The following is a 25,891-nucleotide window of genomic DNA, read 5'->3' on the forward strand; positions in this document are numbered from 1 at the left end:
TCTACCCTTCTGTCGTTTATTTGGCACTGCAGCTCTTCTGATTGTTCCAGTTTGGCAGTATCACTTTGTACTCAACCTCTCCTTTTCACTCTCTTTTCCAGTTAATGTGCAAAAATAAAGGAGTACTTTATAGTCGTTTTTTTTTTTTTAAATGTATGACTAAAAACAAATCACTATTCTTTTTTAGGATTCATTCAGTTGCTGTGCATAGAAATATATTCTCTAAAAAAATGTTTCACCCGACATGTTTTAATGTGTCAGCTGAATTCATTTTGATAACCAGGCATAACTTTGACTGTTTCTGATGGGTGGCAAATTGTTGGATATTTAAAAACATTTTGTGGTAACCTTGTCATATTCAAAATCATATCACTCGAATGTGTCTTTTGATTAACTGCTCTCCTCTTTATAACCCTAATTATTATCTTTCAGTGTAGGAATCGTGCCCTAAAACAGCCCTTCACAATGTCTGTGACTCCTGCCCTGGCTGCCATCAATTCACTGGCATGTCACACCATTTGCACTGCATTGCATAGCAAGTAATCAAAGTCATTGGAGTTAACCCAAGGTGAAACGTTGGCCCAGCATTTCACACTGAAGTTGTAGAGGAAGATGGCTGGAGGGTATCACCACAGACTCCCCAACTGTTCTAATTTGCTGGGCCACAGCATATTTTTTCTAGATGTATATAGTAAGTACTGTGTTTATGAAAGAGTGTTTGCGTGTGTGGTTTGACCTCTCTAGTGATTAACATGTTGTGCCTGTAGTCTCAGAGGGGTGTTGAGATTGTGTGTGTGTGTGTGTATGTGAGGCCGAGGTGGGGGTTACATTGCAGGGCATGCTGCTGAGGGAACAGCTGTCAAGGGAGGGGCACGGGTAATGATGGCCATGCATCACTGTGTGTGTGTGTGTGTGTGTGTGTGTGTGTGTGTGTGTGTGTGTGTGAGATAGTTTGGAAACTCTGTCTGCTCATACGTCATTCTACCATGGCTGTCTGTAAGCTGCTGGGTGCCTCCAGACGTGTGTGTGTACTGTGAGTGTGTGTTTGCTAGCCTTGAGTCTGACAGTCTGTCAGAAGAGCTTTCTAATTGTGGTTAAAAGATGGCAAGCCAGAGTCAGCCTAATCTATCATTCACATAACACACACACACACACACACACACACACACACACACACACACACACACACACACACACACACACACACACACACACACACACACACACACACACACACACACACACGCACACACACACACACACACACACACACACACACACACACACACACACACACACACACACACACACAAACACAGGTAGGTGCTGAGCCTGGTGTCTGAGGTGACTTAGTTTCGGTAGGTTTGTATTTATCTTAGGCACGGCAGGAATAGGAGGAGAGAAAATATTGGTAAAACAATTGAGGTTGTAGGAAGAAGGGAGAAAATAAGGGAACAGGAAGCAACAAGATACAATACGAAGATGGTATTGGGAGAGAAAGTAAATAAGGGAAAAACATTTTTATAAAATCAAGGACGGAAAAAATGAGATATCAATAAGACCAAATAAAAGAAAAATTACTAAGGCAAGGCAAGGCAAGGCAAGTTTATTTATATAGCACCTTTCAACACAAGGCAATTCAAAGTGTTTTACAAAAAATGAAATACATTAAGAAAATGGCATTTAAAATCAGTCTATAAAAAGAAAAGCTAATAAAATAAACATTACTGTAAAAGAAAAAATACATGGATAAAAGTTACAGTGCAGTTTAAGATATGAATAGTTCAATTAAAAGCAGCGACAAAAATAAAAGTCTTCAGCCTAGATTTAAAAGTAGTAAGATTTGCAGTGGACCTGCAGGTTTCTGGGAGTTTGTTCCAGATATTTGGAGCACAATAACTAAACGCTGCTTTACCATGTTTAGTTCTGACTCTGGGGACAGAAAGCTGACCAGTCCCTGAAGACCTGAAAGATCTGGATGGTTCATAATTTAGCAGGAGGTCAGAAATGTATTTTGGGCCTAAACCATTCAAAGCTTTATAAACCAGCAGCAGTATTTTGAAATCTATTCTTTGACACACAGGAAGCCAGTGTAAAGACTTACAAGTAAGGATTCAAACTTTAAGTAGGATTCAAACCAATTTAGAACTGTTGCCGAAAGTCCCACCCAGTTTTTTCAGTCGGTCTAGTAATATGTTGTGGTCAATAGTGTCAAACGCAGCGCTGAGATCTAATAATACTAACACTGAAGTTCTGCCACTTTCTGTGTTTAACCCTTTGGAGTCGACCGTCACGCCGGCGTGATCAGATCACATGACCTGTTCAAGCCGGTGCCGCATAAAAACAACAGTCCGGACAACATTGTCGTGTCTTTTTGTCGAAAGTACTGGCTTGAAACTATATCCCAGTCTTTGTTTCATGCAAAAAGACCCAGTAAACACGGAGATACGATGATATAAAGTTAATACATTTCAAAAGTATGAAAAATGGAAGCACAGATTTGAATATCTTCGCCGTATTTGATCATTTTACGAAACGGAAAATACTGGAAACTGTAGATCCTTCTCAACAGGATGTATTTACCAGTGAGCGGAACGGAGTGATACGAAGCGAGACGAAAAGAGACAAAGAGGGACGGCGGGAACCAAACAGAGACGGCGGGAAATGGAGAGAGACGAAGATATACGAAGACAGGCGGCGGGAGACGGCGGGAGACTGCGATTTAAGTAAATTGACAGACAAACATTGAGAATTTAGAAAGATTTAGAGTTTTGAAGATTCAACTACACTGAACAAAAATATAAGTGCAACACTTTTGTTTTTGCTCCCATTTTTCATCAGATGAAATCAAAGATCTAAAACATTTTCTATTTACACAAAATAACCATTTCTCTCAAATATTGTTCACAAATCTGAACAAATCTGTGATAGTGAGCACTTCTCCTTTGCCGAGATAATCCATCCCACCTCACAGGTGTGGCATATCAAGATGCTGATTAGACAGCATGATTATTGCACAGGTGTACCTTAGGCTGGCCACAATAAAAGGCCACTCTGAAACGTGCAGTTTTGCTTTATTGGGGGGGTCTGGGGGGGTCCGAAAACCAGTCAGGTTTAACCCTAGCCCTAACCCTAACCCTAACATGTCACCCACTGACATGTTAGGGTTAGGGTTAGGGTTAAACCCTAAAAAATGTTTTAATGTGTCAGTGGGTGACATGTTAGGGTTAGGCTTAGGGTTCAACCTGACTGGTTTTTGGACCCCCCCCAGACCCCCCCAATAACAGCATGGGCATTTCCCTAGCATTTTCAGCTAAATATCGCTTTGTGGTTACCTCTTTTTGAACATTTTTGTGAACAGAAATAGAGCTCTCAAAGAAAACACAGGAATGGTCAGAGAGTGACCGCAACCTTAAAGATATTCAGACCCTTTGAGATAATTAAGTCCAGAGTGTGCCCCTTATTGTGCGTGGGCTCCGTCAAATGCTGAGTCAGTCCATAGTTATCAAGAACACAAAACAGTTCTTTAGCCCCTCTGTCCTGGGGGTTGTCGACATGGATGTTAAAATCACCAACAATGACTAGACGGTTAAAGTCAATATACACTATAGACAGCAGTTCAGTAAAGTTATAAAAAAAGCTTGCACAGTATTTGGGTGGTCTACTAAATAGGAGGGAAAGAAAGGAAAGGCAGCAGAAGGAGAGAAAGTGTGTTCATCAGTGTTGGCAGCCTGGCAGTCCGGCAGCCCGCAGCCCACAGTAAAAAAATACTTTCTAACCCGTTCTTTCACCCTTGCATCCTCTCCCACCCTTCTCCCGTTTCACTGATTTGTCCCCTTATCTTCTCTGCTCTGTTTTAGGCCTGTTGCTTTGTTTGTCTGTGTTGATGCAGGCATGTCTTTTTGTGTATGTGTATTCCCGGCCCATTCATATTGGTTTGTAAATGCGCTTTTGTAATTTTCTCCTGCAGTTCCACAATGTTTTATGTGTATCTTCTTTGTAAGCATGAATTGAATATTGCCACACTGTTGGAAACATGGTTAAAGTTAGGTGGAGAAAACTGACACAATCACACTCTCCATGCATCCATTTCTTAATCCAATCCGATCCACATTCATTTTCTTACCTCCTTCTAAAATTGGGTATGTCTGACACACGCCACAGCATATGCATAAGCTCGCAGTTACACAGATAGCCAGTTTGTGTCTGTGGGTCATCACTCGGCATGGGTCAAGATTAAAGGATTTTCCCATGGGAGAATTGCTCATCCCACGGCAGGGAATAGGAGAGAGACAGAGAGGTTTATGGAAGAGTTACTTTAAAGTCCATGCAGAGGGGAGATCGACAGGCCTTTCTGGGAACCTGCTGCGGGCATCTAACTAATGACAACACCTGTTGTAAAGGTGCAACGTGCAAAATAAGACAGCATTTTCAATTGGAACATTCAAAAATGTTCTTAACATCAAAACAGAATTCAAAGAGGTTAGAGTATTGAGCTTATTTCAATAACATCTATGTCTTGTGTTGAGACATCTGCCGAAAGTGAGTCACCTTAGAGCCGGTCTAACTTCAGTTCAGAGGACCAAAAACTGGGGCTGCCCTAACTCGAGCAGTCTCAAGGGGCTTGTCAATAATATCTAGCTTTTTCTGCCAGCCGACTCTGAGCCGCAACAGCCGCTAACTGAAGTTTCATCAGCCAGAGCCGCTGCGTGCTCCCCTTAAGGCAAAGCGATCCTTTTTGTCGGCGCAGAGGAAAAACCAAAACACATCGCCCCCTCGTCTCTGCCACTCGGACCCGGACTAATATACAAACTATCAAAACATAACATGGACTGTACAGCCCCCAGTTACAGTCATATACAACTACTGTAATTAACACAGATGGCTAAGACCCCGTCCACACGGAGATGAAACGGGTCGTATCCGCTACAGTTCTCTATCGTATAGAAGGTTTGTCCACACGAGGCCGACACGGAAATGCGGATAAAGATAACGGCTCCCAAGGTGGGTAGATCTGCAGACAAAGCGCTCTGGGGGTCAAACGGCTCTGTGTGTACGCCCTATATGATATTTTCCTGATAGCGATGACGCCATAGCCCCGCCTCTCCCCACCTCGGCTGCCCCCCCGCGCGTCACCGCTGATGTGTTTCGCCAACAACAACAATGGCGGATCACAGGGTTGCTTTCGTGCTCCAGAAGCTACTGAACGTGCTACAGATGTTAGTGCAAAATCTACAGCTCATCTACCACAAGCATCGGCAACAAGTGGAAATGGAGAACTACATGAACTACATGTTGCTAAATCCCCCGCAGAGATTAAAGAGAATGGCAACCAGGCAACCATGGCAACCATGCTCGGGGGGTCTTATTCGCTGCTTTTGGTGTATTTTGTGGCGGAAGTACTACAGCGTTTCCAGCGGGTCGAGCGGTCTTGTGTGGACAAATTTCTTGAGCCGATTCCGTGTGGACGGAAGACTTTTTTGACATCGAATTTGGTTTGTTTTCGTCTCCGTGTAGACGGAGCCTATGCCCCACAGTAAAGCCTGTAATGGCCCAATGCAAACAACATGATCAAGTCTGAATAGCCCTGAAGCCCAGTTCCAACCGCTGCACAAGTCACTGTTTGTTTGTTCATTTATTCACATTTAACATTTCAAATTGCACCAATTTTTACACTGCATTTCTTTGGGTCCCCAGCAATACACCCGCCAAGTGCAAAGAAGATTAGATTATCCTTTCTTGAGTCACGCAAAGGACACACACAGACAGAAGTTCATTGCTCTATAGATAGATAAATGTTGTAAAACTAGTATTTGATAAATCGGAAAAGTGAATTGTGCATCGAAAAAGTGTGAAACAGTACTTGAGGAGAATATGGCCAAGGTGGAGAGATCTGGGAAAATGATGAGTGGAGTGAAAAGGGTCAGAAGGGAGAACAATGTGGCGATGCCAGTTGTAAAGTTATTGCCCTGAGGAAGAAAAGAGAGTCTGTAGACAAGGAGAGAAGTAGGAGTGTGCATGTGTGTGCTTGGTCAGAGCAAAATGTCTGTCAAAATAGTTTTTTTCAGATGTGTGTTTCTGTCAGAGGTTAGTTGCCGGTCACACCTACACATTTTGTTGCCATTTGCATGCGTCTACAGTCCAGAGAGTTCCAGGACATGCCAGTGGTCTGTTGTACACTGCCACCCGAGGAGGTTAACTAACTCCCTGTGTCTGTGTGTGTGTGTTTGTGTGTGTGTGTGTGTGTGTGTGTGTGTGTGTGTGTGTGTGTGTGTGTGTGTGTGTGTGTGTGTGTGTGTGCGTGTGTATGTGTGTGTGTGTGTGTGTGTGTGTGTGTGTGTGTGTGTGTGTGTGTGTGTGTGTGTGTGTGTGTGTGTGTGTGTGTGTGTGTGTGTGTGTGTGTGTGTTTGTGCTTTAGTGTGTGTTGATGTCTGCATATGTGTGAGACAGGCAGCACTGTAGGGCATCACCTTGGCAGAGGTATTAAATATTTTTCATCCTCTTCACAAGCTGTGGGGAGGACCAGGATACAGATTTACTCACACAGATGCACACATATAAACACACACTTGCACAAAACAGCTTTGTAAAAAACACACACTTCTGCTGGAAACAGAAATTTTGCATTCTATGAGACACAGAGTTATTCACATGCTGCCCAATCGCATTACTACAGTCTCACACAGCGAGACAATGTCTAACAATCTGTTGGTTTCTAACTTAACATGCTCCCTAAGGTGTCACTATGTCAATGAATCATCCCCTGTGACACACACACAGCCAGTTTCCAGCCTGGCGCTTCTGCATTTCCAATATGTACCGGGGCCTCGGTATCTGCAGGGAGAATGTCTCACTTAAAGTTTTATTTGGTTCTCTTTCAGATTATATCAAACTGCCCGCTGGTTATTTGTTCTCATAAGCGTTGTAATAAACTGATCGACAGATGTAGCCATTGTGGAAACCCCACATTTGACTGAATCCTGGGCTAGTTTATTACGACACTAATTGTGTTGTTTGTTCTTTGTTAAGCTGTAAAACATTATAAGGTCTGGTAGGGTACTCTGGTTAGAAAAATAGATTATTTCGTTTTTGATTACAACATTGCTTACTTATATTATGAGCTTTGTTGCTCAAACAGTCATCAACACCACAAAAAAAGGAAGCTGTTTTTATTTCAATCAGGAGAGACGTGATGTATGAAATACATGTTTATTACCGGGACACATAAGGAATATTGATTGACTGATTACAACATGTGAATGAAATGATGTTTGGCGATTAGGCCCCGGTTTGCAGGATGATCATTCAGGAGGGGAAAACCGCTCCGATGAACCCCCCGGGGTCTAGACACTGGTGGTGGTGATAAGTAGTTTAGTCCGGTCTGAAGGGAGAATATTTTAGCTGGGCCCTGTATTAGGAGACAGGAGGCGAAGGGGTGGAGGAGGGCTGCGCGTTGACACCTGAAATGACAACTGTCGGAGAGGGAAGAGCAGATTTAAAGGGGTTAGCGGGTGCGATGATTGGCTAGCCGGGGAGTAACGCCCCGGATCACTTAATGAGAGAGGAGAGAGTATTGAAATTACGTGTAACACCAGAGGATATTGGTCTTCCTGATTGAACTAAGGCTGAGCTACATTTGTTAGACATATAAGGGACTCATATCTGTAGACTTTAGATCTAAACATGCCTGCTTGGACCATTCTGATGTATCCAGTCTGTGGCACAAGTCACCCGTGTGTTTGCTTACATTTAGGTTAGTTTTCCTTGGTGGATCTTTTCTGCATCATTTCATTCTTTAGAATAACCTATATGACAGCAGGGACCGCAGGTGTTATATCATAAGGAAGAAAATCAAGATTTATCGCAGCTCTGAAAGTAGATGTGAAGTCATTTGAAATGTATTTGGACAAGTGTGGCAGTTTTGTGTCGGTGAAATAAACTTGAATTATGATCCACTTTCCCAATGCATACCTTGGGAATAGACTTTGGATTGGCTCTGTTTTATTTCTATAATAAATATGAATGATCAGGGAGTAGATTCAGTGGCAGTAGGGGATATATGAGCGGGTTTCCGATGTAAATCTATTTGGTCCAAACATTACCATTAACTAAGTTCGGTGATTTGATTTTAGACATGAGTAGTGCAATGAGATTGTTTTAACCAATGTTGTTAAAAACATAAAAACCCTGTTGCCCGCATGTTGTTTCACCTCTTGGATTATTGCCGAAGGTCTATGTGTGAGTGACTGTAAGACGACATGACAGCGCAAAGAAGCTTAGGGGGAGATTATGTCTCATATTCACACATATCAAGATTATTCATAGATATTCAAACTCACGTTATCTCGCTACTGGCAGATCATTTTCAAGTTTTGTTTTTGAGAAAAAGCATTCAAAAGCTAAATCGGGAACTTTAAAACAAGTTTCTGTATTCTTCGCTTCACCCTGTGTTTGTATAAACTGTAAACAAACAAAGGAAGCAACCACATGGGGTACCCTGGTCCAGTGAACACTGGGGTAGTGTGAACACTGTGAACCGTGCAGTTTATGATGATAAGATAACACTCTTAAATGAACGCTGTATTGGCAGCACATTTCCATACACAATTATAGAAACTATTTCAGCTGCAGTAAACTGTATCAGATTATGTCATTGCTTCATCTGGTGGATAAAGAAACCTTTGCGACTGATGTCTACAATATTAGTCCATAGGGGCAATGCGAATCGGCCACACCTGTGCTGTGTCATCACAGGGGGTTTCTTCTCAACCAAGCGCCTACAAGGAGAGAGGGGATACTGGTTGTATCTGCTCACCATCCGGCCAAAAATGGTCCTTCGTTGCCCAGGTCCACTTGAGAAGATGGTTAGGTGTTGGTTTCATGTGCGTAATGCCAAAGTTAGCATCAGTGAAAACCAAATGTACGAAAACACAAATGAGGACTTCTATTTAACACTTGGTGCAGTCGACAAGTAGTTTTGCTAAGGCAGCTGGTCCCTTCGTAAATAGAGGTGCAACCTTTTCTTATCTCTTCTGATTATTGCCTCTTTACTACAGCTATAATCAGCGGTTATAGGAAATAGAATTAAAACTGTGCTATAGTAAACAAAAAACATAATATACAAATACCCTGCAGGTGAAGTAAGAAATCTCACAATATTAGAAAATGCATGCAACACTGAAACTCTAAATAATTGATCATTGTAGGCCTTATCTTAACCCAAAGGTCAATAAAGGCGATCAAGACTAACACAGCTCTGATTTTTGTCATGTATACAAACTAGAACACATGTGTCAAACTCAAGGCCCGGGGGCCAAATCAGGCCCTTGGTGGATTTAATTTCGGCCCGCAGGATAATTTTTAATTACTATTAGATCTGGCCCGCCGGTATTTTGCACACACACCTTCACTCCATCCTGAGGGTCTCCTCAGCTCAGAGCCTGACCCCAAACATTGATGAACTTGCACCCGAGATGAGATGCCAAGTATCTGGCTTGAACTAGCATCACAGAGCAGCAAACTGAGTTTAATGGATGTTTCCTTCTGCACTTTTTTTCTTGCGACAACATGGCATGTTTGTTTTTTTCTTTGAGGGAAATCGTTTTTTTTGAAGCTGTTGTTGGCCTGTGGAAAAATGCAATCATAAGAAATGACTCCGGAAAAGCTGCAGATAGAGCCATAAGAAATGAATGCAACTGATTATTTAATCTTTCATGTTGTTTTTATAGGCAATAATTTAAGTTTTGTTAGTTCCAGGTTTAATATGTGCAATAAGTTCATTTCAATTCCTTTTTGCAATAAACATTGGACCAGTCCGGCCCTCGACTACCGATTTTTTTATGTTGGCCCACTGTGTATTTGAGTTTGACAACCCTGAACTAGACCAATGTGAGTTTTGCATGGACCAACCGAAACTTGTAATTTGCCTAATTTCTTCTTTGAGTTTTCATGCATATTAATTTGTATTTGAAGAGGTATTTAAACTGCCAAATGTACACAACTGTGCTAATAAATGCTGGATTAAGGCTTTGGATTTAGAAGTTTACTGAGGATTCTTCAGCAAAATGTCTGTAAAGTCGAGATAAAGGAGCTCACTGTTGAACACAATGAAATGCATTTCATTTAATGTATGTTTTAGGATATTGTATATTTACATTAGCTATCAGCAGAGTGAATACTAATAATTAAATTAATTTAATAATAACTCATTTTATTTGTCCTTTCATTTTCATTTCCATCTTTATTTCGAATAGATTTAAAAAAACAAATAAAAAATAATAAATGTGAAAAACAGAATACCGTATTGTTGGAATACAGTATTTATCAATATTCATAATAATATTTATATATTCAACAAAAATATTAATAATAATAATAATAATAATATATATTTAAATGTATATTTAAATGTGCAAAGACATTCATGTATCTCAAGATACAATATGTGTGCTGAGCTGGACAGCTCTCAAACTTTCAAACACACCCCCCCCACACACACACACAAACACAAACACACGCACGCACGCACGCACGCACGCACGCACGCACGCACGCACGCAAACACACACACACACACACACACACACACACACACACACACACACACACACACACACACACACACACACACACACACACTTGTCTGATTTACCGTGCCTGACAGTGGTCTTGCTGTACAGCAACAGCCACTGCTTGGTGCTGGAAGGCGGATTACGTCACTGAATAATTGCACTATGACAACACATGTCATGGCAACACATATAAACATAAGTACATACACACACAAAGATGCAACGTGCAATATGTTTTACATGGAATCACAAGCAGTCCCCCCAAAAAAAATCAAAGAAAAGGGAGGAAGGGCGATTCCTCCAATAATGCATAGAGGAATACAAGGCTACCGACAAACGTATAATGGCCATGTTCAGGAGACAATCCCCCATTTACAGTATAAATGTCAGTATAATCCACCTGGCTGTGAGGTAAAGGCTTATCTGTTTTGCAGCTGCTGGAGAACAGAGATCAGCTTCTTGTTTTCTCCTATATTGATCTCCTCCTGTGTCTCTGCTCCCCATCTCTAATGTTCTCTCTCTACTATACTTAAATCTCCTCCTTTTTTCTCTTAAAATGCCCTTTTTGTTCCGTCCAACTTCAGCATGCCAACAAGTGGGGGGAGTCTTAGAGGTGATTGAAACAACATGGAGGTAGCTTCTACCTGCTGGGCGTCCTGCTGTGTTATCAAAGCTGGCCTTCTTGTCTGCTATCTTTTCTGCAGCTTTTTTCCTCTCCTCTCATTTCTGTTGCCTTCTGTCTTCCCCTCCTCTTTTATAATTTCCTTTTATCTCTCCTCCGATCCCCTCCCTGTTTTCATTTATTCTCATTTCCTCTTTTTCTTGTTGCCTTCTGTCTTCTGCTTCCCTTTCATCGCTTTTGTTTTCCTCTCTACCTATCCTTTCCTTTGTTCTGCCTCTCTTCCCTAATTTTGAACAACAGTTGTTACAAGAACAGTGAAAAACCCCGCCTCTGTTTGGCCCATGTTTTGGTTGCTGTTACTAGTTTTCTTCCTCTAAATCTTGTGAATGGTTGAAATAATGTGAAGGTTGACATGAGGTGATGGGTACTCAGCTAGGGTCGTTTAGACGGTCGAACCCATTGTGCAGAAAAAGCCCAGATGGGACTGTTTGATTTCATGCCACTAATCACCGTTGTCTTGTGCAGCGCTGAGCCCTTGACACTCTGATGGCACCTGTCCAAAACACTGCTGAAGGGGAAATGTTGTTGACTTAGTACTCATGCTTGAGAAGTGTTCCGTTAAAGCTATCAGCTGAAAAGATTGTACACACTTCTAATCGGCCTCGGTCAACATTTTGAGGAGTATTTCATTTTAAATGGTCTTCTGCTGCTCTGCTATGGAAAGCTTTGCTTTGTAGGGGGACTTTTTAGAAAGGCAACAAAGCACAATGTGGAGCAAGCCAACCAAAAGTGAAGAGCCAATGGGGGGATTATCCCAATAAAAGACTACCCTGAATGTAGATAGAGTCAGATATCAAATAAAAAATGATCAAAATCTCTATTGTAAACCCCAGATTTGTTTATGAAATAACATGTTGCAAATATAAGGATTATATAAGGTCATGAGTATTTCATTGACCAACCTCAATCATGTTTGAACTAACAGACTGTCTAATTGTTCTTTGCATGTCTTTTGTTGAATATTACATTGTAATCCATGAGCAGAAAAAAGGAAATAATCTTGATAAACAGGTTATCACTTTAATTATTTATTAAGCAACAATGCTAAATATGCATTGGTGGACTCAGCGTTTTAGTATTTCATTATTTGTTGATGGCCTTAAGACTGGTGGTTGGAAAAAATGAGCAATATGAATATGTTTACTAGGGAATCCTTCATTATGCTTTACTTTATTTTCAATAAATATAATTAATTCATATTATGAATTGGAATATAACCATTTGTTGAAGCCCTGCTTGTTTTAAAACTTGACAGTTGAGCCTGATGGTGATAATTGATGAAGAGTGAGTAAAGAAAGCTGCACAGAAACAGACAGTGACTGACAAGCTCAGCGAGATGTTGGGTAGAGATTTTGGGTGAAAATGGAATGAGGTCCTGAGAGAGACAGATATGTGAATGGAAACACTGAACAACTTATCTCACAGTAAACATGAGATAGAGGCCAAGAGACAGACAGTGGGAGAGAGACGGGATCAGCTAGGTGGAACAAAAAGTTGAGACAGACCCAAATGAGAGCAGCGCGAGATAAATGAAGACAGAGAGCTAACTAGTGAGGCATGTTGTTAATGTGTTTACTGTGATGTGTGTGTGGGCGTCCCTATGTGTGTGTTAGTCCATGTGTGTGCATGTATATTTTTAGCTGTGATTATGAAGCTCAGTGCATCTGGTACCCCTAGCCCTAGGGACACAAGAGCACACACACACACACACACACACACACACACACACACACACACACACACACACACACACACACACACACACACACACACACACACACACACACACACACACACACACACACACACACACACACACACACACACACACACACACACACACACACACACACACACACACACACACACACACACACACGCACATCCTGCCTTCACAGGGACAAAGCTCTCAGGAGCATCTCTTTCTTTTACCTTTTAATCTTGTTTTTCTGTTGGTGGCCTTTTCATCCTCTGTCTCTGTCATCCACTGTTGCTCGCTTTACTCCCTTTCTCTCACTCTTCCTGAAAAAATACACTAAAGAACTTTCAGAGGTTTGCTCCAAGGGCATCTTCAATGTCAAGTGATGAACGCATCCATCTTGGTTAGATCAAATGCTGACTGTATTATGCACTGTTTAGGTATAGTTGGTGTCTAAAACCCCTTTTAATGATTGATACTGTAGTAATTGGTCCTTGGCATTTTTACATCACCTATTAACTCATTACACAATTACTATGATAAAAAAAGATATGATTAACTATGCCTGAAAAGCTTGTTTACTTGTTCTTAGCCAAATACATGCTGGCATGGGCTCAGGTTTTATATTTATTCTTTAAATAATTCAACAGACTGTAGAATAATAAGAACTATAAATATCTGGAACTTTTTTTCCCGCTGTTGGATGCCTAGATTTTGAGGAAGTGAAGCTAAGTCAGGGCAAATAAGTGACAATCATTGAACCGAATGTTAAAGGCTGCAACACCTGTCAATCAAATACACAGGCCACCAAATGTCCCTGTTAGAAAAGGATGACTGTATTGCAGTAATGGGAAAACAGACAACCTTTCTTCCAAAAACAATAGCCCTCTATACAGGTGTCTTTTGTATCTATCTTTTTGAAAGGGAAAAGTAAATCTAAAGTTTGAGCACAACTTTTCTCCAAAAACCTCAGTGTATTGATTTTCAATGCACTTGCCCAGCAGAAACAAACTGTGTGGCACAATAACTTGACACCACAGTTTCTATCCTCTATGCCTTCTTCCAAGGGAGTCTTTCTTTCATTGTATTTTTTTTTCTTTACAATTCACATGCAATTCGACTGGCTTCACTCCGCAGTGCAATGCCCAAATAAAATCTAATAAAACAACAAACAGTAGATACATCATGCAAGCAGTAATTATGCCAACATGTAAGAAAGGATCGTATTACAGTCCATGGTTCACTTGATACTGTATTGTCAATAATGAAAATACTTGCGTACAAACATTTTAGCAGTTTTTAAAGCAGACAAGGAATATTGTACTCTTGGTGTCTTTTAAAGTGTCTTTTTCCCTTATTATATTCCTCTGCCCTTTTGTCCTTTGTTGTTCCCCCTTCCCTATAGCTTCTCTCAGTTGTTGCTGTTAGCGTCATCCCAGAGGGGGCACTGAGAGATCTTAGAAGAGGTGGTGGTGGTGGACGGGGGTGTAAAAAGCAAACTGTCCCTGAGTGGTCCACAGACACACAACACATACACATTTTCTGATTACACTTTTTTCCCATTGTATCCTGAGGTCTCCTGGTGTTTAAATGGAGTGCTGTTATGACCTTCATAACTACAGCTGTCTATCTAAAAGTTACAATGGCACCTCAAGGCGGGGAACTTTTTTTTGTAAGGAACTGAAAAAGGAGTAAATCTGCATTGTGTTTTTGAGAAAGATGTTGTGACTGTGCGAAAAAGGTACAGTTATACAACATATAGGAAGAATTGAATTGTCAAAACTTCAGGAACTAAACGGCAGCCCCTTTCACACATGTCCTGCAGCCCTGAGTTGAAAAACATTAAAGGTCCCCTATTATACTGTTTTTCATCAATATATTATAGGTCTCAGACATATACAAAACATTTCTCTAAAATACCAAACAGATAATTGTAGCATGAGATAATCCCTTCTGTTTCAGCCCTGTTTCAAAAGTGCTGATTCTGGGTTTGTTACTTTAGATGAAAAATAAGGAGCCACTCCCCACGCCCCTCTGAGAGATATTTGGTTAAAAAGAACACAATGGTGCTCTATGAGGAGATTCAGGTAATAAGGTAAGGAAGTATGATGATTCTAACGTGGCTTGAGCTAAAATTATGCAAAACACGAAAACTTAGACATAAAAGGAACAGGATCTGGTTGAGAATGACCAAACTTAAACGCACCATGTGACCGCGTAATCTGTGCCATCTGCCTTCTGCATACAGAGTATTTAACAGAAAGTCGGCATGCATTAGACACGGACTATCTTATGTTGCGTGCTACATATATGATGGTGTGCATGCCTGATTTTCCAGATCTTCTCCAGAGAGAGAAAACAGTTATGAATTGATCATTTGAAATAATTTAGATATTAGAATACACATTACCTGATCTACTTGTGTATTCATCTATGCATCCATCCTAGCAGTGTTTTCCTTTTCAACAAAAAACTAACATGTTCAAAACAACGGTCTATGGGGCTTCAGTGATCCACTTTTTATTTTCACTGAAGTACATTTTGTTGCGAAGCCAACAAACCACCTTCAGACTGTGGTTTGGCAATGCGAGCTCATTAAACTGTCTCCTTTCTGTGGCACAAAATTAACTCTGTGGGACTGATAGCTCTGCTTCTGGCATCCAACACAGCATGCCATCAATCTATCCACTTGTGCTCTGTTTTCAGGTCTCTTTCCTACTTTTCAATTCATCTTTGGTCCATTTAGCCATCCACATATTTCTATATTCAATTTATTATGTTTCCTATCTTTGTAGGCTCTTCAGACCTCTTGTATGGGAGCACAGCTGTGCAGTTTATAGAATGTGTTTACCATTATGAGTAAAATTGTACACGTCTGAGTGCTAAGTTAAATGATTGCTAGCACTCTTTAAGTTGAACTTTAGTAAAAGTGTTCGCATAAAGGATCCCCAGGTTGCGTAATATAAGCTAAACGGGCACTATTCAACACATTGGTGCACATGAGAGTTGTAACAGTATTCAAGTATCATACTGTGTACATTTGCTTGACTCGAGTATTGAAGAAGCTGATGAGTGTGTGAGCGAGTTGAACAATTATTTAAACGTTTCTACAATAATAACCCTGTTCAATAAAGCATTAAGACCTTAATCATCTTAAATGGCAATGACCTCCAGCCTGTGTGTATGTGTTCAAGGTTCAAGGCTTTTATTTGTCATACGTGCACAGTGTAGTTATATCGATGAAAATCTTAGGTCACAGGCTCCATCAACAGTGCAACACAATTAAACTGAAAAACTGAAAAAATTGTGAAATAGTGCGATAAGAGTCTATATACAAGTGATTGGAATATGATATATTAGATAAATAATTTCTAAGTTGCAGCCAGATGAGTGCTAAGGATGTTGTTTCAAAAGTTCAGGTGTTTAATAGTCTTATGGCTGTGGGATGAAACTGTCCCTGAGTCTGGTGGTCTTAGACCTGATGCTGCGGTAAAGGCCCGTCCACACAGCAGCTTTGAAAAAATCTTGAAAATCTTGGAGGTGGGCGTGTCTGAAAGCTTGGGGATTTTTTGCGAGCAACGCGACCAACTACCAATAACATGAATCTCCCGCCCCGACATACAAAGCAATAGCAATGTTAAAACGAAGTAAACTGGATATAAAATCCCCAAACAGGCAGAAACCTACCAGTTTCACCCACTGTCTCTGCCACCTCCCTCCATGCCTGGTTCCTCCGGTTTGTATCCCGTAAATAGTCTGGTCGTAAAGAACCGGGTGATTTGCTACCGTAATTTCTCGTTTGGAATATGAGGAAATGAACTGCGGTCTGGCTCTCCCAGCTTACACGCGGTTTGATTGGCTAGTGCTTGTACTGTCAGATTTGCATAAATGGGATTTGATTGGCTGACGCTTCCACCTCAGCTTCAAAAGTTGAACATTGCTCAATATTTGAATCCTGAAAATCCTGGAAATCTTCGCTTTGCTTCCCCACAATGCAGTTCGGCGAAAAGCGAGGCAAACTGACGTCACCCCATTCAAAGTGAATGGGCAGAGAAGCGTTGGAAGCGTTGGAAGATTTTTTTAAAGCTGCTGTGTGGACGGGCCGTAACGCCTGCCAGACGGCAGCAGACAGAACAGTTTGTGGCTGGGTTGATGGGGGTCTTTTATAATCATGAGGACTTTCTTCCTGAGCCGCTGAGAGTAAAGATCCTCCATGGATGGCAGCTCCGTCCTGGTGATGTGCCGTACCAGACCGTGATGCAGCCAGTCAGGATACTCTCTATGGTGCACCTGTAGAAGGTCAGGATCCTCTCTATGGTGCACCTGTAGAAGTTGCAGAGTATCCTGGAGTCCATGTTGAACCTCCTCAACCTGCGGAGGAAGAAGAGCTGCTGTCGAGTTTTCTTTGGGATGGTGGTGGTGTGAAGAGTCCATGTCAGGTCCTCAGTGATGTGGACCCCGAGGAACCTGAAGCTGCTGACTCTCTCCACCGTAGTCCCATTGATGGCGATGGGGGCGCTCTCTCTTCTGCTTCCTGTAATCCACAATCAGCTCTTTGTTTTGCTGACATTGAGATGGAGGTTTTTATCCTGGCACCAAGATGTCAGTTTTCCGACCTCCTCTCTGTACGCCGTCTCGTCGCCGTCGGTGATCTGGCCGATGACGGTCGTGTCGTCAGCAAACTCCACGATGGTGTTGGAGCTGTGTGTGGCCACGCTGTCGTGAGTGACCAGGGAGTAGAGGAGAGGGCTGAGCACGCAGCCTTGAGGGGCTACGGTGTTGAGGATCAGGGTGGAGGATGTGATGTATAAGCTGAATAGTGAAAATATTTGATATATTCTGTATCTTAACCTTTCATTAATCCATATAGTTTATACTATGTGCAGGTACTTGTGTATGTGTTTGTGAGAGAAAGCGTGTGTGTTTTTCCAAACATTTACTTCCAGATTTTCCCTGCCTTTACCTGTGTGTTGCTCCCTGTCTGCATGTGCCGAGGTGTTTATGTTTGTCAGTCTGTGTGTTTGGATGGATGTCTCAGCAGAGCAACATCACAGTTAGACAGTTGATTCAGACAGGCTTGTTTTGACAGAGGGTGAGGGTGGAGAGAAAATGCAAAACAGGATGCATCCCTAAAAAAGCATCATCAGTGATTTTTCTATTTGTGTGTTTTTGAGCTGTTATATTAACAACAAATATAGTCCTGAATGACATTTAAATACAATATATAATGTAATTCCTCAGTTGGGACTGATTTTGAAGTCACAATTAAAGGGAGCACAGAAATCCTTCTTTATGATTCATGCTTACTCAACTCCTGCTGCACTTTGGCTTCATCATCCCTCAGAGATTTACCTGGAAAAAGTCATTTTGCTTCCTCACATTTTTTTGAATTTATAAAAGAACATTGTGGTGACTTTATTGGATGATACATGGATTTCTTTTTAAAATAAGCCATCTTGCCTAATGTTTGAAAGTCTTGTTTACTGTACTTATTGAGGTCATTCACCAGACACATGCAATTGACCTCTAAACACTATTACGTACCTCCACCTGAATTTAACGGTCCGCAAAGGTAAATAGTAACAATATAGATCTATATAAATACATTTGTATAGTTATTGATGGTTAAGGTTAAAGCTGTGGCTATATTTTGTAGTCTTCCGTTTAAGTGCTTTTTTATCTTGCAACCTAAAATGAAAAGACAAATTGTAACGGAAGAACGCACTTGAGTGAAAAAAGAGAGTAAGGGACAAAAGAGCTTTGTCTTGTTCACTGAGCTCACATGGGAATCCATACACAAACCCACACACAACGCTTCCAATTTTCCTGAACACACACGTGATCTTTCTCCCTTGTTTTCCCAGTGTACCTCCAACACAACCATACCTTATATCAGCTGTGGGAGGAGTGCTTCTTGACAGGAAGTCAATGTAGGTCGAAATGATGTGTAGGAAATCGTGGGCTTTTTTATTTTTATTAATAAACTTCAACAATGGGAGATGTGCTGTAATTGGATAGAGTGTTTGATAGTTGGATGTTTTAGAGGAAGTCCCTCTCATCTCTATATCACTCATCTCTCTCGTCTTTTATTTTCTCAAACTTAGTTTTTTCCCCTCGTCCCTTCCATTCTCCCCCATCTGCTTCCCCCCCCCCGCCTCTGTCCTTTCTTCTTCTTCCTCACGTTTTTCTCTCTTCATTTCCCCACCACAGTCTCTCTGTTTGCAGCTTGCATATCTGCATGTCTGTGTTATGGATGTGTGGGCGCGATCCTGTCAAAACCTGACGTGTGTGCGTATCTATAAAATGGTGTCAGCGTGCGCATGCTTTGCTTATGCATCTGTGTATTTCTGTTTGTGTGTGTGTGTGTGTGTGTGTGTGCGCGTGTGTGTGTGTGTGTGTGTGTGTGTGTGTGTGTGTGTGTGTGTGTGTGTGTGTGTGTGTGTGTGTGTGTGTGTGTGTGTGTGTGTGTGTGTGTGTGTGTGTGTGTGTGTGTGTGTGTGTGCAGTTGGATTTTGTGATCTTTGTGTTTGTTCCCTGTAAGTAAGCCAGCATGCTGTGTGTGAATGATGTTTGTTTTCAATGATATATGTGCTGTGTGTGTGTTGGTGTATTGTCCTGTGTGTATATTTTGTGTATATGTTTGTTTAAGAATGATATTCTTCTTCCCTCTTCATTTTCCTGCTCTCTCAGGCTTTTAAAAAAATGACAAAAAAACAAAACAACAATTAATCCTTCAAAAATAAACGTCTCTATCTTTCCTTTGGATGAGAGAAAGATGAAGAAGAAGAAGAAGAAAGTCAGCTTGTTTGATCGATTGTAAAATCAAAGCTCAGCTTTGATTTTGCCCCGCCTAATCAATGTGTCTTACACGAGCGTGCACTCCCACCCGCACACACACATACACACAGATAACTGCTTTAAGATTTCTTGCAGGTTCAGCTTTTCAAACGAGTCAAGAGTGTGGCGCCAAGTGCCTCTCACCCCGCTCCCTACTGTTTCCTCCCACTGTCTGTGGAAGAAACTTTCTAAGAAGTGCTTTTTTAAGAGCGCTTTGCCCTTGTGTAATGGCTTTGTAAGAAGCTATTTTATTATTTATACGCATGCATGATTTTTCAGCAGGCTCTCTCTAGTATTTAAAAGTTGCTCTTTCAACCTGTATGGCCTTTAAAATTAAATACTGGTTAAGCTGCCTTGTTGCTTGGGTTAATGTGCGGACTGGGCACTTCTGTTCTACATAATACTGTTTGTGTTTTGGACGTTTCACTTTAAAAGCTTTAAAAAAAAGTTGAATTGATAAATAATTCTCAGAGTAGTGGTTTCTGATAATGCTTTACTCCAGAGATGTCATTTAAATCTAAAATACATTCAATGTGTGTGGGTGTGTTTTTAAATGTTGAATAATTGGGTCGGAGGTGTTTCCATCTTGCTAGTTTTGTCTGTTTTTGTTTGTTGCTCCTCTGTGTGTAAGCCCTGATTCGTCATGCACTTGGCACAACATAGTTGAGATACTTGACCCTGACAGCCCTCACTTAGTATATTCTAACCGAACCCAGCCGTGTCTGAATGCTCTCAAAAAACAATGACAGCCATGTTTTCTTCTCAACTGCCATCTTTAACAAGGGATGTAGTCGTTCATACGTATCCGCCTGTCAGTAGCTGTCAGGGTCGGTGCATATGCAGTCATGACAGATAGAGCATCTAGAACTTAGCTAACTGTTTAAAGATGAGATATTCCGCCCTGGTCCTTTTAATGTCCTATATATCATGATTAATGAACAGAACTTGATGCATATTACCATAGCAATTGAATGAATGCATACATAATCACAAATACGAGAATCTGTGGTATGCATGCCTCTTCACACACTATGATTTTATAGGTAGAGATTCAGCTGTTGCAGTAGTCCTATAGAATTGATCATGTTTACACTGGTGAAACAGTCCCATGTAGAGTAGCTAGTTCATAATAATGTGTTTTGAGAATGATTGTATCACTAATGTGGCCCTGAACTATGTTCATATTTGGGTTTTTTCTAAGAGAGTGTGACCTCTGATTTTTTTTTATACAGTCTTGTAATGAATACCTTGCAAAAGTTCTAGTAGCACAGTGTGTGTTGTTGAGGATGTGTCAGGGGGTAGTTAAATGTTATTGTATTGTAAGTTGGCTCTAAAATCTAAACGAGGTGGACAGAATAGTATAAGGACCCTGCAATGAAATGCAGTCCAGTAGAAAAACATTCCTAACTTTAGGGCCCAAAATGCATAATAAAAATTCAGTCAACACACAAATAAGTAAGTCATCTTAACAACAAGTGATTATTTCAAGTGCATTTATACCAGCGCTATTATTGAACTATGTTTACGTTTTTAATAGTTTCTGATCACTTTCCATGGTATCTCACTCATTAATAAAACAACACAAAGGTTGTAGAACCTATCGAAGAAATTTTAAAATTGCGGTTCAAAACTACGAACCATATTTGTTCCAGTCAACCAGCATACCGTTACCGCACACTCCATAAATCTGCTGCTTCACACAGTCTAGGAAAAGTTGAAGACACAGCAGGGGATGACACAGGAGAGAGGCTCTGGTGGGATGTGATTCGAGTCCATTGGGTATACTGACGCATGGGACTTTGGTTACTATCTTTAGCATCAAAAGTCCCATTTTTTACGTTGTGCTGGTTGTGCAGCTGCTCCACCCTGGCCACATCCTGAGGGTGTTTCGGAAAACTCACGTAGTGCTCTCTTTTTTAGTCTACGTGCAAGAAACAGTCTGATGACTACTGAAGGACATCTTGTTTAGTGCAACCTGATTTGGTTCTGCTCTATAAAGCCCAAATTGTCTCAAGTGTAGGATAGATGCATTAGCATGACGGCTACAGAGGTTAGCGCTATGCCGTTAGCGGAGCCATACAATACAGTATGTCCTGAAATTGTAATTACTTAACTCTCCTCCTCTCCACTCCTGGCTGAACAAGTGGCCGCGCTCTCACATCAAAGCCGCCGTTGAGAGGATCCATTTTGCAAACAACAAACCTCGTGACCTTCTCTCCACCTCTCACTCTGCCTTACTCTTTCACTCTTATGTTCAAGCTCTCATCCCTCTTTTTCCTCTCTCGCTCTCATCTGGCTCTCATGTCCTGTATCTGTCTCGCTCTCTACCTCTTGTTCTGTTCTCTGATACTGTTACTTAACCTCTGTTCCTCTATTCATCCTCTCTGTCCTTGTCTGAAGCTGTCATCTCTTCTCACTTAACTCTATGTCTTTCATTGAACATTGATCGTATACTAGCCAGAGGCTTGAGACAGGATGTTGCTACTAAGAGGAAATCATTTTTTAAAGAGGACTCTTACAGAACCAATAATTCCCAGGAAACATGTGTACACATCGTAGCAAGTCTTTTATCTCCATGTACGATAAAGATCAAACATTTCCAATACAAAGGGAAAATTTGCTGCCATGTCCGATTTCAGATAAGAGGCACAGAGTATGACACAAAAAAAAGACAGCAAGGACAAGGGACATGATGATAGGAAATATCTGATACCACAGAAAGCCTTGCTCGATCTTTCTTTGTAATTCTATGAACTAATGGCGATTACACCTCTTAGTATACTAGAGTCTGACTCTTCATCATCACAAGAGCCAGGGTTTAAAGCCACTGTATGAGGAAGATGGCAATTGCAAGAGAAAAGAGAGAATGATCACAAAGATGGCAAACATAGAGGCAGGAGATGGTGGGAGGAAGAAGAGGAACCTTCACATATTATTCATTTTGGGATTAGAAAAAGGTAAATATGGTGAAGGAAGGGCAACAGTAATTTAACAGGTGAGGAGGAGACTGAATGAAAGATGTGGAGAATAAATAGGGAACGGATACAATTTAAGTGTAGTTTTGTGAAGTCAAGTCCCTGGTTCATATGGACGGAGAAATGCTGAGATGACGGTTTCACTCGAAAAAGGAGGGTTTAGGAAAGGGAGAGGGTGAGAATGAAAAGGGTGTGAGGGGGGAAAATGTCACTGTCAGTCGCTGAAAGCAGAAACTGCGAGAAGGGGGGAAGTGGATATAGGAAGAAAGTTAAAGAGAGGAGCAGGTGAAATTGGAGCTGGAAGAGATGGATGAGATGCTGAGAGGGGCAAAAGAGAAAAGAGGAACAAGAAGAGAATAGCTAAGCAGAAAGGGACAGTACCCCTCCTCCCCAACCCAAACATCTTTTGGAGGTTGGAAGATGTCACATTTTTCTGGAAAAACATTGAACGCTCAGGTTCAAAGGTGAGAAAGTAGACATTTCTCAGTTTTGAACCTCCACACAAGTTCTCACGTCAAAACTGATTAAAACCTTTTAAAATAAGATGAAAACCCTGCCATAACATGTCCAAAGAAGAGCAAATGGGGTTATTGGTTGAATTGAAACTAGCAAATCGTACATGAGAGATGGTAGGCAGCAGTGAAGTACCATATTTAACAAAGGTGTTACTGTTCAGATGATGTAATCCTGTTACACACTACATTTATGTTTGCATGACAGTAGTTCATGGAAACAAAGCAGTGATTCACACTTACTTGTTCCACCTGCTTGACAAATTGGCTACAATTTATGCAGGCTATTGGCTGGCAACATGAGAAAAACTAGCAGAAAGGTGAGAGACAGAAAGAGTATGGGAGGCATTAACAGAGAGCTGATTCTGTTTTAAATCTACTTTTGCCCAAAGAGAGAGTTCAATCAAGAAGACAAAGAGAAGGAATAGAGAAACTGATTAAACCTGGAGAGAAAGAAGGAGTCTGTCTGACAAATACGAGAACGTAGTGAAAGAGAGAGAAAGAGAGAGAAAGAGAGACAGCTTACAATGATCTGCGGCGTAAAAAAATAGTTGTGGAACAGGCCATGTAATGTCTGGAAGGTATGGACAAGGTGATCATTCAAGCATTGCCCCAGACATTATTGGATAACTGGATTTCTTAACAAGTAATAAGGCGGCTGAACCTAGAGAGAAATGGAGCAGAGAGGCCAACAGAGAGATTTTCACGCTTTGCTTCGGCAAGTCATTCAAAAAGTCAATTTAGAATGATGCAGGAAAAGGCAGGGGGTATTTTCTTTTAAGTCCTTTGTGATTTTGAATATAGACGGGCAAAAACTGAACAAACAAAAAGCTGCAAGTAAAACTGCAAGTATATCAAGAAGTTCACACCTAAAGCATTTGGAGGTGTCTTGAGGCCTGGGTGTCACATTGATTGTTGTCATATCCTCAAAAGAAGTGCCCCTTTCCTGTCGGATTATGTCATGCACTGATTGATGCGTGAATGCGTTGGGCTAGCTAGAGGTCTGCCGAGTTCACGGGAGAGGCTGTGATCACTGAATGTATTTGTAATACACTGCAGTCAGTTACTTCTCTATGATAGCCATTTGTTACTCTATTACTGTATCAACAAGTTCTCCATTTACATAGTTTTCCATTCCTTATAGAACAGGGGTGCCACATTAGCTTTATAGTTGCACTGAAAGGGCCGGCTGTAACTTTAAGACTATATAAATATACATGTATACATAATATATATAAAATAATGTATTATATTACATTATCGCCCATTGGATTATTATCAGATAGGATGATAACTTTATAATTAACTACATCTGAAAGCAGAAGTCTACGGCAAATAGTTGCAAATAATTGCAAGTCTCTTCAGTGCGCATGTCACCAAATGAGATGCATTGTGGGCGATCTAGTTTATGGACAACGTGCTTCTGTAAAGCGGCATGTAAGCGTATAATAAACGCATTATATTTTTGCAAGCTCTTGCGGGCCACATACAATGAGTTTGACACCCCTGCTCTAGAACAACATTTCTCAGCATGCCGATGTTGAGTCGCCTAGTGTCAAATACGCATTTGTATATATGCGACAATATAGGAATGTGTTGCCACGTTGCCTAAAAGGTCATTTTTGATCTTGGAAACAGCAATTGATCATGCGGTAAGGTAAACAATTGTCTTTTTTTGTTTTTAAATGAAGCCATGTTGACCCTAAAAAAAGTCCATATGGAGGAGTAACTGCCTTAAGCCAGGCAGCATTTTTGGCGACAGAATAATATAAAATTCAGTGTTATTTGACATCAGCTAAACCTTTAACCCAACCAGCTGAGGTGGTTTTGACTCTGGTGTGCATTACATCCTACTAGTTTAGCTGACTGCAAGCTGATGCTGCATTACTTCTGATCGATTGACTATACTGTATGCTTGGGGCAAATGTTACATCTCATTGGTGTAGACGACTACAGGTGCTTGATTTACTTTGGCGCCCCAATAATTGAATTTGAGATTATGCAGCAGGGCTACATTACAGTTGAAAGGCAATACAATGATGGCAATTAACTTCAGGAGTAAACAGACTGCTTGTATTTCAGTTAAGCCTGGCGTCTTTGACCAATCGTTTCTGTTATATTTGACAAAATTAGTCAGTGATCAAATACGGGATACTTCTTACATTATATGGGACAGTTTCCATTAAGTACCTGGTTCCGGCTTGTTAATTATATTATCTTTTGCTATCCAAAGGGGAGACAGCAGGCCTTTGTCCCGGCTTGGAAATCAGTTTACACCACATCTCACTTTCTGTCTCATTCTGTCATGTGCACTCTTTACTTCTCTCTCTCAGGTTCAAATTCATTCATATCTCTAGCTGTTGCATTTTTTTGTTGCTTTTCCTCTCTTTACTTCATCATATATATTTTCCTCTCTTACACAAGTAAAGAAGTGGCGGCCAGTAAAGAATATGAACAGATGAACAGGGCAGCAATGGAAAAGAGAAGTGGATGATAAAAGCAAATGTAGAGCAGGAGGCTAAAAGGGGAAAAAGTCAAATTCACAGGAGGCGTGTGGCGCAGTGGATAGAGCCTTGGTGTTGGGATAAGGGTTCGAATCCCACTGCAGTCAGCAT

General features: G+C 41.0%; 1 protein-coding gene across 1 annotated transcript in view; it reads left to right on the forward strand.

The window, feature by feature from the left end:
* Positions 1-25,891, forward strand: part of LOC307043150 (transmembrane protein 132C) — a 264,602-nt gene that overhangs the window by 30,132 nt on the left and 208,579 nt on the right. The gene's annotated exons all lie outside the window — the stretch shown is intronic.

The sequence above is a fragment of the Notothenia rossii genome (assembly GCF_949606895.1).
Source record: "Notothenia rossii genome assembly, chromosome: 6".
Taxonomy (NCBI): Eukaryota; Metazoa; Chordata; class Actinopteri; order Perciformes; family Nototheniidae; genus Notothenia; species Notothenia rossii.